General features: G+C 28.5%; 1 pseudogene; it reads left to right on the top strand.

Moving 5' to 3' along the window:
* Positions 1-17,957: 17,957 nt before the first annotated feature.
* Positions 17,958-18,943, top strand: LOC140919095 (uncharacterized; annotated as a pseudogene).
* Positions 18,944-19,229: the final 286 nt, after the last annotated feature.

Genomic DNA, 19,229 nt, shown 5'->3' with positions numbered 1-19,229 from the left:
GTGAGTATTTTGAGAAATAAGTATAATTGTAGAGATTATTTTAAATGTGAGAGTTTTGATTATTAGTAATATTTTTTTTTATATTGATTATTTTAATTACTCTAATTTATAAAATATTAAAAAGGAGATTAAATAATTATTAGTTTGATTTTAACAAAATAAAAATAATATTAGTAAAATATAAATAAAGAGACCAATGAGTTTGAGTCTATGAACCCTAATTGTTAATAAAATAAAACAAACAAAAGAAGGGAAGGGAGTTGGAAGGGCAGCTGTAAAGCCAAAGAGGAAACACAACAATAACCCTATCGTTTGACGTAAAGCCAAAGAGGAAAGACAACAATAACCCTATCGTTTGACACCAATTTTTAACAACCCCAATTTCTCTCTGAAATACTCGACTTCTCCGTTTGTAGAATTCGTTATTTTGCATCGTTCTCCTGCACCGTAAGTCCGATTTGAGTGAAACCAACGCCAAAACGACCGTGTGAAAAGTGGCTATATTATTCACTGATTGGTTTTTCTGATTTATTGTAATTTTATTTGGCAGATTTTCAAATTTAGTTTTTAGAATATCTCCTCATAATTTATTTTTGACGTTTACCCATAAACTGTATTATTGTGATATTTGATTTAATTTCGTTAAATGTGTGGCATTTGATATTATTGTGATATTTGATTTAATTTCGTTAAATGTGTGGCATTTGATATTATTGTGATATTTGATTTAATTTCGTTAAATGTGTGGCATTTGATATTATTGTGATATTTGATTTAATTTCGTTAAATGTGTGGCATTTGATATTATTGTGATATTTGATTTAATTTCGTTAAATGTGTGGCATTTGATATTATTGTGATATTTGATTTAATTTCGTTAAATGTGTGGCATTTGATATTATTGTGATATTTGATTTAATTTCGTTAAATGTGTGGCATTTGATATTATTGTGATATTTGATTTAATTTCTTTAAATGTGTGGTGTGTGATATTATTGTGATATTGGTTGTTGAATTAATTTTATGCATATGTTTGATTAGATGAGTTTAAATGATGTTATAATAAAAATAGATGTGTTGTGATAATTATATGTAATGATGATAATGTATGATTAATAATGGTGATGTGATAAATTTGTGATGAATATATGTGTTGTTGTATGATTGATGATAGTGATTCTATAAATTGTGATGAGTTTATGTGATGATGATGATGATGTGTGATTAATTATAGTGATGTTATAAATTGTGATGAGAATATTGTGATTTCAATTTGTGTCTGAGATGACGGTATTAATGGAGTATCATATACCAACGAGGGGAGAAAATAAATATTGTGAATTTGTGAAGTGGAGATTATTTTGTCATCATATAGGTAGGGTCTGACAAGCCTAGTGATTTCGGGGAAGTACAACTGAATGAGCCTGATCGTGGCGGTCTGCTGTTGAGCCTTAAGGCAAGATTGTTAGACCTTGGAGGTATTCAGGTGGGGAATTCCTAGGTGATTTGGAGGTAGCACTCCAAATGTCGGGAGCTACCACGCAACACACGTTTACCTCGACTGTCACGTATATGTGTCTCGGGTTGAGTTGAGGGGATCTATGAGGACAGGGCCAATTTGAATTGTCCGTCCACCGGGATGGTGGCATAGTATCAAGCCTCCTAACCAAGTACTTCAGAGTTAGAATGGTACCACATTGTGAAGTAGAGTCTAAGCTCATGCATAGCATTGCATTTACTTGTGATTGTTTTGTGGTGATTGATGTGTTTCAAAAGTAATAATAATTACTCTTAGATGATTTGATGCATATTATAATGAGATGATTATCTTACTTGAGTGAATTTGATGTTATAATATGATACTATTTACTTAAATATTTTGATATATAGTAATGTGATTATGATACGGTCTATTGTGATTGTTGCGTGTTCTTCTTACTTATATTATATTATTAACATGATTTTGAAACTCACCTCATTCGTTGTTTGTGTTTGACTGGCTTGGCCCTGCGTTTGCGAAATCGCAGTTGTTACAGGTTAATAAGTCTTGAAGTTCAAGTTTGGGAGGAACCCTGCTCTGATAGGTGATACCGGGAATAAGGGTTGTAATTTGTATTTTACTTATTTATTTTGAAACGACTTTTGTATGAAAATCATATAAGTAGTAGATTTTTAGAATTAAATCAAGTAATTATACTTAATTCAAGCTTATTGAGATTGCACTATGGAGTAAAGAAGTTAAAGTGTTCCTTTTGATTTTTGAGAAACGTGATATCCTAAATTAAAAATTAAAGTTTTTATTTCCTTAGAAACATATTTTTATTTATCCGCTGCGAATTTTATAGAAATATGATATAAATTATTATATATATTATTTTGGGGTTTAGGGTGTCACAAAATATCTTAATGTAGTTGATACCAAAGACAAGGATTAATTATTGATTGTTATTGGGTGAATAGAAAAATAAATAGTGTTGTTTGACCAAGGTTGTAGTGAATTAAAGATATTGAGGTTTAAGAGTATATTAGAGACGATCCTCTTACACGGTGTGTTAAAAATGAAATTTTTGCATTAAAGAGATGATTTGTGTTTATGAGTTGTAATTGGTTAGTAAGTGATCCTAAACCATAAGAAAGTAATACTTTAAGTAGTAAATCAAATGAATTAGATTTTTAAGTCATAATAGTAACGATAAATTAAAATTCTTGTGCAAAGAATTCAAATTGAATTTAGTCAGAATATTAGATCTAAAAGATTGAATTTTAATAGTAAGAGCATTTTATAGTGATTTGAGAATACATTGGGTATGTTGGTGGGAAGTTGTCACAAATATTTGACTCTTTAACATATATTGAGATTATGATTATAAATGAGATCTTGTGAAGTATAGGTTTTGGTCTGTAGTGAACGTGAAGCTTTCTTGGTAGGATAAGAGTAATATCTGACTTAGTGAATGTGATTTTAGAGTTGTAAATATGTAGAATAATGTTGAGAAAGTTGGACTTGATGAATTTTGAAATAATTGCAGCATAATAGATAAGATTTTTCTCGATGGACAAGATAAGTGGGTCATAGCTAGGAACTTCTTTAGTGTCAATTTCGAGAACGAAACTATTTTAGGTGGATAAAATATAAGATCCTCATTTTTCTCTATTATTAGTAGTGTGTGGAATATATGTTTATTTTTCTCAATAATTTATAACATGGTTGTTATTATTTGAAATTTTTTTATAAAATTGATGCGATTTAACTATTTCTAGAGAAAAAAAATAAAGATATAAATTAGAAATAGGCAATGAAAACATATTGCTATAATTTAGGAAGAGAGATATTGAAATAGTCTTGATGAGAACAACAACTTCCCTAACTCTACAAAACACATCAACTCCCTCCGAGCTAGACTCCCTCTGTACTCATCATTACCATTTAGGATAAAGAAGAAAAAAAAGTACAAGTCCCTACTTAATAGTCATAGTAGGTTACATAAAAGAAAAGTAATATTGCGGTTATGGTGTCTATGGTTGTGCAAGGAACTTGCTTCAATAATAGTAATCACATAATAATAATTATTATTATAATAATAATAATAATAATAATAATAATAATAATAATAATTTGATTGTTTTAAGAGATTTTTTCTAAATCTTAAACTAAACCCAAACTTTATTTGAATATGAATTAATAGTTGAAAGACAATTATATACTAAGTTAATTATTACTTATTTGAAGGGGTGAACCTAGCTGAACAAGAGTTTGCGGTGAAAAACTCTATAAACAATTATGGTAACGATAAGAGCATCACTCCATTTATTTTCCTACTTAAATTATATGTAATATAAATGTACTATGATGTTATGTATTTGTTCTGTTTGTGTGTTATGTTCTAAATATGTTATATGAATTACATGTTTATGAATGATATTATGAGATTAAGTAATTTGCATATTTTTATTAGTAATAGGTGGTTATTCAAGGTGACGACTTTGTGTCTAAACTAAGTTGGTTTATGACAATGTTGAATGGTTTTAGACGCTCTGATTGAGTGATATATTTTGTTACTAACTAAGATGATGACATTCAAGCATGAAACTCTGAAGATCATTTGTCCAACGGTGGAACAATGTCCAATGGTAGGACTCTTAGCTTTACAGGGTGGTGATATTTCGGAATCATGCATTGACATATAGTCTAACAAATAGAATTTGTGCATTTTGGTTGATTGTATTTTTTGTGATTTTAACTTTTAAATAAAGTATATGATTTATTTATATTTTTGCTATAACAATTATACATGCATGTTTATTTGCCTTGTGTTTGTTATTTGGAGATGACACTTACATTTGACAGGACGCCACATATAGTGTTACTTAAGCGAATAATGTCGCAGATCAACCTAGTAAGAGAAATGCAAGGACATACAATAGAATGCAATTGAAGACTCCGAGATTCTTTTGTAATGGTGTGAGAATTATTGGGAGAGCTTTCCATAATTGTCCAAAGTTATGACCAACTAAGATTTATTTTTGGATAGTAAAACTTCAAGAATTTTGACTTTGGTAGTTTATTTTGTTTTACGTATTAAATTTACTTTTGCAGTTGAGAATACTCTGATTCATTATTTTTGAAAATACAATTGAAAAAATTATTAATTGGTTTTAAAGTAAATAAATATTTAAGACAAACTTATAAAAAATACGAATTTATATTTTTACGTTTAGAATTTTGTTAGTTAATGTCTAAAAAATGCGGGATGTTACATATTCTGTTGACACATCAAATTATTTCAAAAATAAATAAAATAAATATTAATGTAATTTACACCTTTTAATTTATTTTTTCTCCTTAAAGTTAATTTTTTTTTTCTTTCTGCATATTTAATATTATCCTTTATTTTCCCATTAATATTTATTGAAAAATTCCAGAAAGTAATGATTTTTTACTTAATTCCAGTTTCTACTTAACACACTAGGTGAAAAAAAGTTTTAAATTAATTGATTCTTGATTCTTGATTTTTAATTGTATAAAATAAAAAACATGATTCTTTTTTTAATAAAAAATTAGAGTACAAAATTATCACATGGTTTATCTAAGCATCACAACTATGTTGGTTCACCAAGTCAATTATTTGACCGGAAGTTAATACAATTATCATTACTTAATAAAATTATCATTACCAATTTTGTTGGATGTTATCATACATACTCTTCGTGATGTACCAAATGGAAGATGATATATGATGTTTAACTGGTTTACTATTTAGAAAAAATTTGCCCTTTAAGAACACAACCCATTGAGAATTAGAATTGTTGAGCATTCAACAAGAAAGTTGAACAAACAACAATGGCAACCAAACTAAACAGTCTAAGCAACAATAATAACAACCAAGAACAAATCAAGAACCTATGCGTAAAGCAAACACATTAAAATTTTTTTACTCAGTTCGGTCCAAGTTGACCTACGTCTGGAGAAAAGAGCAACCCTCCAATCCACTATCAATAAGTCTTTACAAGATATACAAAAGAGTTACAAGAAATTGACTTCCAATGTTCAACAAGAACAAACCTTAATTACTACCTTTCCCTTTCACTCAACTCTCAATGATTTTCACACGCCCAAAGTGTTTAGAACGTGTTTCCCAACCATAGTCACTCACCCAAAAGCACTCAACCCGTATTGCTTGTGTTCCCTAAAAGTTATCACTTATGGTGGTATGAAAGAATGAGGTAGAAAGTTGTATTTATAATCAATTTACCCATGTAACTCTTGACGTTTTACTACCCAAAAATAAATCCTAGTTGGTCATAACTTTGGAAACTTATGGAAAACTCTCTCAACAAGTATCACACAAGTACAAAAGTATCTTGGAGCCTCCAACTGCATGCTATTGTACTTCCTTGCATTTCTATTATTAGGTTGGTATGCGACATTATTCGTTCAAGTAACACTATATGTGCTGTCAAATGTAGGTCATCTCCAAATGATAAACACAGAGCAAATAAACATGCATATATAGTTATTATATAAAAAATATAAATAAATCATATACTTCATTTAATAGTTAAAATCACAAAGCACCAAAGATACAAATCACCAAAGATACAAATCTACCAAAATTCACAAATTATATTTGTTAGACTATATGTCAATGCATCATTCCGGGATATCCCCACCTTGTAGAAAAAAGAGTTCCACCATTGGACAATGTCCCATCGTTTGACAAATGCTCTTCAGATTTCATGTTCAGTATCCCACCGTTGAATATTTTTCTGAATCATGTTGTCTTTTCAACGAATTGTCGTCACATACTCGCGACTAGGTTCAAGCCACCAATGAATGCATGAATTTTATTACCTTAGTAATAAAATAGATCATTCAAATCAGAGCATCCAAAATCTTTCAACCTTGTCATAAATCAACCTAGTTTAGACACAAAGTTATCACCTCGAATAACCACTTGTTACCAATAAAAATACACAAATTACTTAATCACATAATATCATTCATAAACATGTAATTCATATAACACATATTTTGAAGATAACACACATATATAATCAATATATAACATCACAATACATTTATATCACATATAATTCAAGTAGTAAAGCGAATTGAGTGATGCCCTTACCGTTATCAAAGTTGTTTCTAGAATTTTGCGCCACAAACTCTTGTTCAACTCGATTCACACCTTCAGATAAATAATAATTAACTTAGTATATAATTGTCTTTCAACTACTAACTCTTACTCAAATAAAGTTTGAGTTTAATTTAAGATTTAGATAAATTCTCTTAAAACAACTATATTATTATTATTATTATTATTATTATTATTATTATTATTATTATTTTATAAATATATACAACCTCCACACAATTGTCTCATAAAAATCATAATTTTAAGTTTCTAAAAGAAATTACTATAACAACAACTTTAAAAACGTTCATAGAAAAATTATTATAATTAATATCAATAAGATTTCTAATTTTTTTTCAACACTCAACATATCATGATATAAAATTTTAACCGAATAAAAATTGAGTTTGTAGCCAATAACGATTTTTATTGATTAAAATACGATCTAGTCTTTATAACGAGTTATACCGTATGAAAATTAACTTTTGACATAGATAAATAAATTTCTCTAATCAAAATAAGTTTATATATCAATATCATAAGAAAATCAAGAACACTTTTAAGAAAATAAATTGCATATCATAATTTTACTTTTAAACTAAAAAGGATACACAGCACTTACCTAGCTAGCTCGCTAGCACGTATAAACTTTCTAATCCACTCGCTTAATCATACTCTTTTAAAAATTAAGAAATCATATCAAAGGAAAAGCTAGTTGCTTGAATCTTCTATATATCTTGATTATAAAAATGGTTGCCTTTTTCCAAAAGTATTTATACACGTTTCTTCTATAATAATAATAATAATAATAATAATAATAATAATAATAATAATAATAATAATAATAATAATAAATCCAACATCGTTTTTAAAATTATTCATTATCACAAAGTTATTTAGTAAATATCAGTTTATAATTAGTAATAACGGTAACAACTTTGCCATAAAAATTAATATTTTAATTTATAAACATACATTTGGCATAAAAAAGTCATCATTTCAAAATTAAAAGTTTTTATCAAATTGAGCAGTAAAAATATTAATAGATCATATAGATAAATCAAGTTCAAAGGTAGGGATGATATACTAAAATTTGAATGAAATTGAAGCAAATTATTGCACAACCATAAATCACCATAACAGATTTTCCTTATTTATCTCATTGAGTGCGTGTTTCTTTTCCCTCTCGCACATTCTTTAGAATTCAGTATTAAGCCGATGTGTTTTGTAAAGTTAGGGAAATTGTTATTCTCATCAAGATTATTTCAATATCCCTCCTCCTAAATTATAGCATGTTTTCATTGCCTAGTTCTAATTTATAACTTTATTGTTTTTGTTTTCTAGAAATTGTTAATTCTTATCATTATTATAAGTATTTTTTTCAAATACTTCAGAGGGAAACATTATTTTAAAAAAAAAAAGATTTTTACACAATTTAATACGATATTCTGTTAAATTAAATAAATCATGTCACATTTGTAACACCATAAATTCCAAAATAATATATATAATAATTTATATCATATTTCTATAAAATTTGCAGCAGATAAATAAAAATATATTTTCAATAAAATAAAAACTTTTATTTTTAATTTAGGATATCACGTTTCTCAAAAATCAAAAGGAGCACTTTAAACTTCTTTACTCCTATAAAATAGTGCAATCTCAATAAACTTGATTTAAGTATAATTACTTGATTTAATTCTAAAAACTTACTAGTACTTATAAGATTTTCATATAAAAAGTCGTTTCAAATTAAATAAGTAAAATACAAATTACAACCCTTATTCCAGTATCATCTATTGGGGTTCCTCCCAAATGAACTTCAATACTCATTAACTTATAACAATTGTGATTTCACAAACGCAGGGTAAAGTCAGTCAAACACAAACAACGAATGATGTAAGTTTTGAAATCATGTTAATAGTATAATATAGGTAAGGAGAACATGCAATTAATAATAAATAAATTGTATCATTACATAAACATTCTTCAAGAAAAACATAACACTATAAAGTCAAAACCACTCAAGGAAAATCAATACATTTCACTATAACATCAAATCATCTAAGAAAATTATTATCATTTTTGAAACACATCAATCACTACAAAACAATCACAAGGAAATGCAATGTTATGCATGAACTTAGTCTCTACTTCACAATGTGATACCATTCTAACTCGGAAGTACTTGGTTATGAGGTTTGATACTATGCCACCATCCCGGTGGACAGACAATTCAAATTGGCCATGTCCTCATAGATCCCCTCAACTCAACCTGAGACACATATATGTGACAGTCGAGGTAAACGTGTGTTGCATGGTAGCTCCCGAAATTTGGAGTGCTACCTCCAAGTCACATAGGAATTTCCCACTCGAATACCTCCAAGGTCTAACAATCTTACCTAAGACTCAACATCAAATCGTCACGATCAGACTCTTTAAGTTGTACTTTCCCAGAATCACTAGACTTGTCAAACCCTACCTATATGATGACTAAATAATCTCCACTTCACAAATTCTCAATATTTATTTTCTCCCCTCGTTTGCTATGGTACTCCATTAAGACTGTCATCTCAAACACAAATTGGAATCACAATTATTTCATCAACTACGGGGTTACTTCAATATTCTCATACAATTTATAACATCACTATCATTAATCACACATAATCACATAAACTCATCACAATCTTATAACATCACTCTCATCAATCATACATCATCACATAAACTTATCACAAATTTATAACATCATTAATATTAATTATCCATCATCATAATCATATTAACTTATCAAAATGCATCCACCTTTTATTATCACACCACCTAAACTTGTTTAATCAAACATATACATACAATTCATTCGACATCCAATATTACAATAATATCAAATATCACACATTTAACAAAAATAAATCAAATATCACAATAATATAAATTGTCACACATTTAACGAAATTAAATCAAATATCACAATAATATCAAATGTCACACATTTAACGAAATTAAATCAAATATCACAATAATATTAAATACCACACATTTATCGAATCAATAACACCTTATAAGTATTTCTATCCATATTTTAATCTCACAATTTCTATTTTGCATATTAATTAATTTCCTGTTCATCTCAATATATTATACTCATGAATTCAAACTCTCTCTCACTCGTCACCTTATTTTGACGCTTTCACACACGAATACGATTCATCGAGCAAACAACCTTTGTTCATTGACTCTTTGTCCTTCAATCGATCTAACTCAACAGTTTATGGATAAACGTTAAAAATAAATTATGAGAAGACACTCTAAAACTAATTTTGAAATTAGGTCAAGGAAACGTACCATAAATTAGAAGACCAATAAGTGGATAATATAGTCACTTTTCACACGATCGTTTTCGCGTTGGTTTCACTCAAATCAGACTTACGGTGAAGAAGAACGGTGCAAAATAAGGAATTTTCTAAACGGAGAAGTCGGGTATTTTAGATAGAAATCGGGGTTGTTAAAAATCAGGAAAATGGTGTTTAATTGACTAACTAAATTAGTGAAACAACATACTAAAATTTGGACGGAATCGGAGAAAGTTTTCTAGCGATCACGATGTCAAACGATAGGTTGATGTTGTGTTCCTCTTTTGTTTTATGGCTGACGTCCAACTCCTTTCCTTTTTATTTATTTATTAACAATTAGTGTTACACATGAGTCAAACCTATTGATCCCTTTATTTATTTTTCAATAAAATCAATAATTACTAAAACTGATGTTTTAACATAATTTAATTATTAAATATTACTAATATTTCCAAAGTAATATTTAATAAAATAAAGTAATTAATCTTTTAAAATATATTAATAATCAAAACTCTCATATTCAAAATAATCACCATAATGATACTTATTTATTCTAAATACTCAAATTAAAATACTATCATCATTAGAGAATATTCAAAATTATAAAATAAATAAGCATAAAATCAACACTTTATATTAATTACTAAATCATACTATATATATATATATATATATATATATATATATATAATCACAATGTTATAACAAGTATATAAAATTAAAGAAAATCAAACACAATATTACCACTATCTTAAGATAATTATTTATTTAATAAATAATTAAAATAAAATATATTTAGAATTAAATAAATATAATTAAGTATACATTTAATATTAGTCAAACGCATAAAAAAATATTATATTAATTGGATACGCGTATATACACGTAAAATCGCATAAAATCTTATTCTTCAAAATATTACACTAAAATACTATTATTTTTTTAAAAAATATATAAAATAATAAAATAAAATATTTATTATTTATATCAATCATTTAATATAATATGTATCAAACTAGCACATCACATAAAGCATCCATATAACGAAAATTAGTCACAAAATTTATCAACATATATTTTAAAATAATTTTAACATCAAATTAATTATTTAGAATCTTATTTAGTTAATAAAATAATTTATTATAAAATTTAGGGTGTTACAATACACATATATATATTTCAAAAATAATAATTGAATAAAAAGTAAAATAATAACAACAACATTATAAATTATTGAGAAAAATAAAAATATATTTCACACACTACTAATAATAGAGAAAAATGAAGGTCTTACAGAATACATCAAAATTTATGTCTTATAAACTTTTATCAAACGAGTTAATTTGGATGTAACTTAGTGACATATCAAATAATTTTAAATTAAGGTCATGTTTTAAAGACATGATCTATGTGATTGTAGTTTTTAATTCAACTGTGGATTCTATAAACATATATTTAGTTTGTCAACAGATCATTACCAATATACATATATTTAAAAGCAAGAAAATATAAAATTTCAAAAATTTGATTTTTCTCAAATATATAAATTTGGAAAGTTTGTTTAAATGTGAAAGGTTCAAAACTTTTTTACATTTCAAAAATTTAAAAACTCATCAGATATTCAAAAATCAACTCACTTATTATTTTTATAATCAACCAAAATTTAATTGGAAAAAAAATGGTTGCTAAATTTTCGAATATGTGAAATAAAAAATTGATGGGTTAAAAATATTTCAAATTTTTATATATGGTAAAAAAGGTAAAATATTTTATTTCACGTAGAACACTGAACAACTAATTGTTCCAGCGTAAAAAAGGGGCCTTGTAACTGCACTAGGAATTAAATAAATGGATTTTAGCTAATGGACATTCTAATTCAAAATTTGCTTTTGGGGAAAGATCGTTGGATAAATCACAAAATATTTGATAATATGAATTATTTTAGTCATTTAGATTTGATAAAATGAATGGATAAAATTTGGTATCAAACTAAACTTTGACACCATGGTATCAATTGATCTCATATATTATTTGGTGTAAACTAAATTTTAACTAATATTAGTATAACTGACTAATGTTACCATTGTTGTTCACTAAATCTATTTATCTCATTGTTAGTTAGACTTTTTATACGGCAATTTTTTATGTGTACATTTAACCGAGAAATACTTATAGTAACTCAAAAATAATGCAAGTTATAATTGACTTTATTTAATAAGAGTTTGTCTATATTTATCAAAGAATCTTTATTTCCTAATAGAAAAGAACTTCCTAATTTTTACTTTTATTTATTCCATAATAGAGTTAGGTTTCTTAATCTTCGCTTTTACTCATGATTTGGTGTATGTAGTTATCATTTATTACACTATATTGCCAAAAACTTTTGGTTCCCATTAGGTTTTCCAAAGAGAGGTTTTTCCTCTTTTTTCATTTTCAAATAGAGGTTTTTAATAAACCTTGTAAATTCCACATTTCATTGTTTCCTTGGGTATTTAATCCTCCAAACTTTGTTTTGCTCATCGTTGTTAATACTATTGATTAAGGTGTTTCAAAGTGAGAAGTTGATATCTAGAAATGACAACATAGTTAGAATATTTTATTTTCTATATTAACATAGTTGAGAATGACCATGTATTGCATTTTAAATTTGACTTGTTCCAAATCCAAACACAACCACTAAGCTATAACAAAAAAGCGTCAGCTCGAATAGAAAATTACATACTTTTATCCTCTCTTTTATCTCTTTATTTTACCTATTTTTAGATATGATATCTTAAAATATTTTTGGTTAATTTCTTAACACACTATCAACACATTAAATATCTTCAATTCTTATAGCATAAACATTTATGCTATTAAAGATATTTAAGCATTAACGCAACAATTTAATCGCAAAGGCGCTGGAAGGAAACATTCAAGCGCTTGGAATTTAAAATTGTCTTTTTCTACGAAAACTCATAACTTATCTAAACAAATAAGTACAATCATCCATCAAATTTTGCAATCACACAACTTAACATGTCACGTAGTTATCTTTTTTTCCACCCATAGTATCTTGAGGGCAAGTGACTCATGGACCAATGTTTTTAAAACTGAACTGAAGATTGTATCGACAAGACCTCTAAATGATGGTTCAATTGACTCATTCAATTCAACTCAGTTGAACTGGAAGTCTAATAAATAATTAAGTATTATTGTGGATGACTAGTAAATGAGGTTGAATTTACCCAAGAGAGTATGTGTGTGGAGAAAAAGAGGTCTTTTAGAAACACCCCAAACTCTTAATACACATCAATTGTCATCAAAGTAATATCAAATATTTCCATACTTGAAATATCAAAATAATTACAAAACATAGTAATAACAAGCACAGCATAAATATATGGAATTCAAGAATTTGCGAAATTTAGAGTGTACACCCCAAACAACCTATAACTTATCATTAGAGTCTAACTCAAGCTCGACCTTCTGTAAAATTTGTAAGCCACAACAACAGCTGCTGCCACACCTCCAAGCACACAAACAACTGTGAGATTGTTCTTACCTTTGTTGGTATCTTCTTCATGAAAAACTTTATGCTCATCTTGCTCCTGCAACAATTTCATAAAGTTTAACTAATATCCCCCTTTAAAGGAAAAGGCCAAAATTGCAGTAAATACATTAAGAGACTAAACAGAACAATAGATGACACTAATAAATAGTTTTCTACATTGTTTATAAATGGTAAAACCAAGGTTGGTAACAAATTAAATAAGACGGAATTGACAATACCTCATATCAACTCTGCATTCTTTACATAGATTTCGTAGAAAATGTAATCTAACAACAATGTGCCCACTTCTTCCATGTACCACTTGATTCTTTGACAACTTGATTGTAGAGATGTTGTCATAATAGATCTTGATACAATTTTGTTATGTCAATCTTAGTTCTTGCAAAATTCTAATAAACCAAATTCCTTAACATATGCATGAAGTTGATGCTTCTTTGATGGCCAAGAGATGGTTCTAGTTCCCAAAATAAATAGATAGCATGAGGTACTCTTCCTATCATTTGGTCTGGAATTTCAGGTTTTTCTTCGGTAATAGACTCGGTAAGTGAATCTGAAATTTTCTAAGTGAAAATCACTGAAAATTTTCATATTTTGAAAGCGAATTCAAATTCGCTAAGAGAATTTGACAGGTAGTCAAGTTGAAAGCTATTTTTTGAACTAAATTTGATGAGAGAAAATGAAACTCACTAAGTGAATTTTTAAACTGGAACTAACTTTTATTTCCTGTTTTATAATGTAATTATGTTAAAGCTAATTTAATCAATTTGGAATAGGATTGATAATGATTATTGTTGGTAAAGTCATGACATGCATTAGTTTGATTGAAAATGATACGGTGAGACACAATGTTGTTTCACTAACGAAACATGTAAAGAAGAACAACTGATATCCTAGTTGTGGACAAAGTCAAGACCTACCTTACAAAACATGATCACAATTATTTTGGTGAATCGTGTTAAATTGACTAAATTAAAAGAATTGTATTATAGTTGTCACGCTTAAAATTTCATTTAAATGGAAATATTTCAAATTTCCTTTTGTTTTATAGAATTCACTAAAATTATTATCTCATCCACTATTTTATGTGCTATAGCATATAAGAAGGCTCGAGTTCAGGCTCAAGGCGAATAGACGATGATGATGTTTTGTTATTTTGATGTATTTGATATTTTGTAAATGGTTCCTCCTGAGATGTTTTCTTAGCTATTTTATGTAAAGGAGTATTCTCAAAATATATAAACCAACTCCAATTCTCCATTATTATATACAAAAGGTACATTGGGGTAGTCTTTCATATTGACTTCCAATACCAGATGAAAAGTCAAGCACTCTAGCATGTCCGCTCTATTGTCCAAACCATCATTCCCTTCCGTGAATGAAAAGTCAAGCACTCTTTTTGCAGGCTTCAAACGTGATGTAGACTTTTCGGCAGTCATGTTCTGAAGCTTAACATCAGAAAAAGGCAACAATATTCCAGGTGCTGACTGTGAAGGTGTTTGTGTCATCAAACTATCAGTACAAGAGACAATTTTCATATCAAGGCTTTCAAAACTACTGCAGCTAACAGAATGTGGAGGGGAGATATTATTATGTTCTGATGTATTAATAACATCTGGTTGAACACACATTGACAATGATTCATTCTGCTTGCCTCTTTCTGCATTAAGATTAGTCACAATCAGACAATGGTGTACAACCTTTCTGCCACGTGCTTTCACTTTTTTGGCTATCTAGACAGTCAGATTGGTGGGATGACAGAGAAGTTGTAAATGATGAAAAACACTGAACTTGCTCAGTCTGGTTACTGGTTAGCAACATTCTTCTGAGAAAAAAGTCTTCTAAAAGATGGACACAAATGTGATTTGTTCAGCAATGGTTCAATTTGATTGGAAGTTGATGAAAGTTCTGTTGACGAATTTACAAGCTCATCTTCGAAAATCAAGTTACAAGCTCTTTGGCTAAAGGGCTCTTGTAGTGCGGCCTCTGGAATATCAATACCTTTTTACACACAAAAAAGCAAATAATTAAAACTACAACTAAAGTGATGAATAATGAAAAACATACTAGACATTTTAATTGAAATTGGAAATGTAACACTGGTTTAGGGAGAATAGATACAAGAGAGTGTACTTAATTTAGACGAAGAAATGTGCTTAATGTCTAAGAGTGACACGAACTACCTTGTTGACTTGTAGCACATAACTTATGAGCCTCTTGTAGCATACAACTTGTTTGCTGATATTCTAATTCTACTATGTGACAGAAGAAAATCGGAGTTTTATTACTACTCCAACGCGGATCCACAACGTCTATCATTGAATCTCTATTGCATCGTAATAGAGAAAGAGGATTGGATGACCAATATGACATAAAAAATGTCATTTGTTCAAAAGTGTACACAAAAGAAAACAATCATATATTAAAATGGTCATCTATGTATTTAGTGCATAAAAATTTGATGTTTAACGTTGTCACTTAGACATTATCATATTTCTTGACGATTTAACGTCGTCACTTGAGCATTGAACATTCTGACAATTATTTGAATTATTGGACTGAAAAAATTATAACTATTGGCATGAGTTGATTTTTAAGATTTATAATGTTGAATGTCATCCTATTTTATAAATATTTCATTTTCTACGGTGTTGCAGTGCCTTGAAATTTTGAGAGAGTCATTGGCCTAGTCATATGCAAGAAATTTTGAGAGAGTCATTGGCCTAGTCATATGCAAGATCTGTTAAGACAAATTCTCAAATTAAAGTTTTAATGAAAATAAACAAAGGTTAATTAAGAATGTTAATTATGATTCTAAAATGTTATGTTAATTTAATTTGTGCTTTTGAGTGAATTAATTTAAAGATAGGAATCAAGCAAAGCAAAGAAATTAGATAAAAAAAACTGAACAAATAAAGACACAAGAACATTCTAGATAAAACGGAGAATGTTCTCCACGATCAAGATTGATCATTATAGCCTAAAGATCAATCAATTTTCACTGTTTCAGAAAAGATTATGCCTCTAAATTTCATGCTAATATTATCAGTACTCGGCAAGGAACAAATAGGATCCATTCTAGTCAAAGTAGGCATTTGAATCACGAAGATAAAAGCTCATGAATCAAACAAGTTAAAACATGTATGAACCTTCTCCAGCTTAACTACCAAGAAAGTTAATCAATCTTGGTTTATACAAAGTTATCCAGATTGATTAGGAAGTCATCAAGAGTGATCAAACACTGAACCTCAAGATTGATCATCAATATCCAGAAAGTTCAATAACTGACAAGTTCAGATTGATTATCAATCTCCGTTTCTACCAAAGTTCAATATCGATCTCCATACATTTGCAGAATTTCATCATCATTCTTCAAACTATTTTCAACATAATTGAATCTCCATATCAAAGATATGGCATAAACAAATTTATGAGAAGCATGAAGGATCAGTAAACTAATCAATCAAGAACAAATAAACCAGCTCAGTCAAACAGATTTCAAAAATATATCAAAGGTTGAATATTTTTATTCACATATATTAGTTTTGGTCAAAAAGACAGAGCACTGCCAACAACTCTTTTGACCATCATTAAATGCTCCAAAACGCCTATAAAAGAAAAGCTAATGATCAAGAAAATTGTAGATGTTCAAGTATTATCAAGTCTTACAAATCATTCACATTCATATACTTGAAGTTCTCATTTTCTCAAAGAAAGATTCAGTTCTGATTATACATATTACTTTGTTATTATTGTACTAAATCCTTTGTAAAGAATCGACTCTCAAACAAGAGTTGAGACATCTCAAATTCTTTCAAAATAATCTCATCATTATTGTAAAACTCAAACTATAAGAGTTTAGTATAGTTTGAAAAGATTATTAGAAATCCTATCAAGGATGATAGGTGAATTGATTAATTCTCTTTCTGGGTAGAAAGAAATAGAGCTTGTAACAGATCATGGTTGATATGAATTAGGTGCAGTAAAACTAAGAAGGTTCTTTGTTTTAAACACTTAGTGGAAAAATTCACATATGTAAGGACTGGACGTAGCCCAAGTTAGGTGAACCAGGATACATCTTTATGTGTTATTTTTTCTCTTATCTCCTTATTTATAAAGCCTGATTGATTACTTGAATTAAAATATAAATTGAATTTATGTTTTTAAGCTAACCAAGAACATTCTCCGTTTTATGGTACAAACCAAGAACATTCTCCGTTTTGTGTTTTCTTAACCAATATCGTTCTTGAGTTAAATCCTTAAGTTTTTTAGGAATTTTTAAATACGAACATTTACAATTCAAACCCCTTTCCTTGTAAATTGACATTACTACTTCAATTCGCATCAGAGCAAGGTCTCTAGAAAGATTAAAAACACCTAACAAGTGCTAGAGAAAAATATCTAGAAGAAAAAATGTCGAAAGCAAAATACATTGTTGAAGGAGGATCTTCAAATAGACCACCTTACTTTGATGGATCTGATTATTACTTTTGGAAGAATAAGATGCAGCTGTTTCTGAAATCTCAAGATACAGGAATGTGGTGCATTATTACAGATGCAGATTTCATACCAAGAGTTGATCAAAATGATTTAACCTCTGCTGCAAAGAAAGAAGCAGATTGGACAGTTGATGATAACATTAAGGTACTTGTAAACTCTAAAGCTCAATTATTCTTATTGTGTGCTTTTTTAGCAGGGAAGAAAGTGAAAGAGTTGATGAATGCCCAACTGCTAAAGAAGTATGGGATACACTACAAACCCATCACAAAGGAACTAGCCATGTCAAAGAAACAAGAATAGATATTGACATAAGGAAATTCGAATTGTTTGAAATGCAAGAAGAAGAAACTATTGATGAAATGTACTCAAGGTTCACAACAATAGTAAATGAAATGCTTTCTCTTGGCAAAGCTTACTCAGTACAAGAAAGAGTATGAAAAATTATGAGATGTCTTTCAATAATATGGAGACCAATTGTAACAACCATAAGTCTTGTCAAAAACCTTGAAGCACTTCCTCTGGATGAATTAATTGGAACTTTATGAGCACATAAAATACTACTGCAAGAAGACAAACCAAACAAGAAAGGAAAGACAATAGCTCTAAAGGCATCTCAAGAAAACATCATAGTACAAACAGAAGAGGAACTAGAAGAAACTGAACAAGAAGATGTTGATGAAGAAGTTGCTCTTCTCACCAGAAAGATACAGAGAATGATGAGAAGAAGAGATCAAATCAAAAAAGGATTTCCAAACAAAAATCCCAAAATAGAAGTAGACAAGAGCCAAGTCACATGCTTTGGATGTAATAAATTAGGACATTACAAAGCAGAATATCCCTTAAACTAAAAACCACCAAAACGATTTTCTTTCAAAAAGAAATCAATGATGGCAAGATAGGATGATTCAGAAGAATCTGAAACAGAAGAAAGTGAGGAAGAAAAAAAAAGAACTAAAAGAAAAATCATTCAAGCTAGGAATAATATTCTCAACAATATCATTCAAGAACTAAGAGAAACACAGAAAAACAAATTTTGAAAGTAAAAAAAAGTCAACAACGTTTTGCAAAAGAAACGGAGAACGTTCTCCTTAAAGCTGAAAATGAACTTCTTAAAACTGACTTGTTAAATTTTATTAAAGCCACTAAAACTTTTCAAAAAATCATGGGATCTCAAGTAGGAATCTT

This window comes from Cicer arietinum, chromosome 8, assembly GCF_000331145.2.
Source record: "Cicer arietinum cultivar CDC Frontier isolate Library 1 chromosome 8, Cicar.CDCFrontier_v2.0, whole genome shotgun sequence".
Classification (NCBI taxonomy): Eukaryota; Viridiplantae; Streptophyta; class Magnoliopsida; order Fabales; family Fabaceae; genus Cicer; species Cicer arietinum.
Note: the sequence above shows the minus strand (reverse complement) of the source record. Positions and strands in the feature narration are given on the sequence as shown.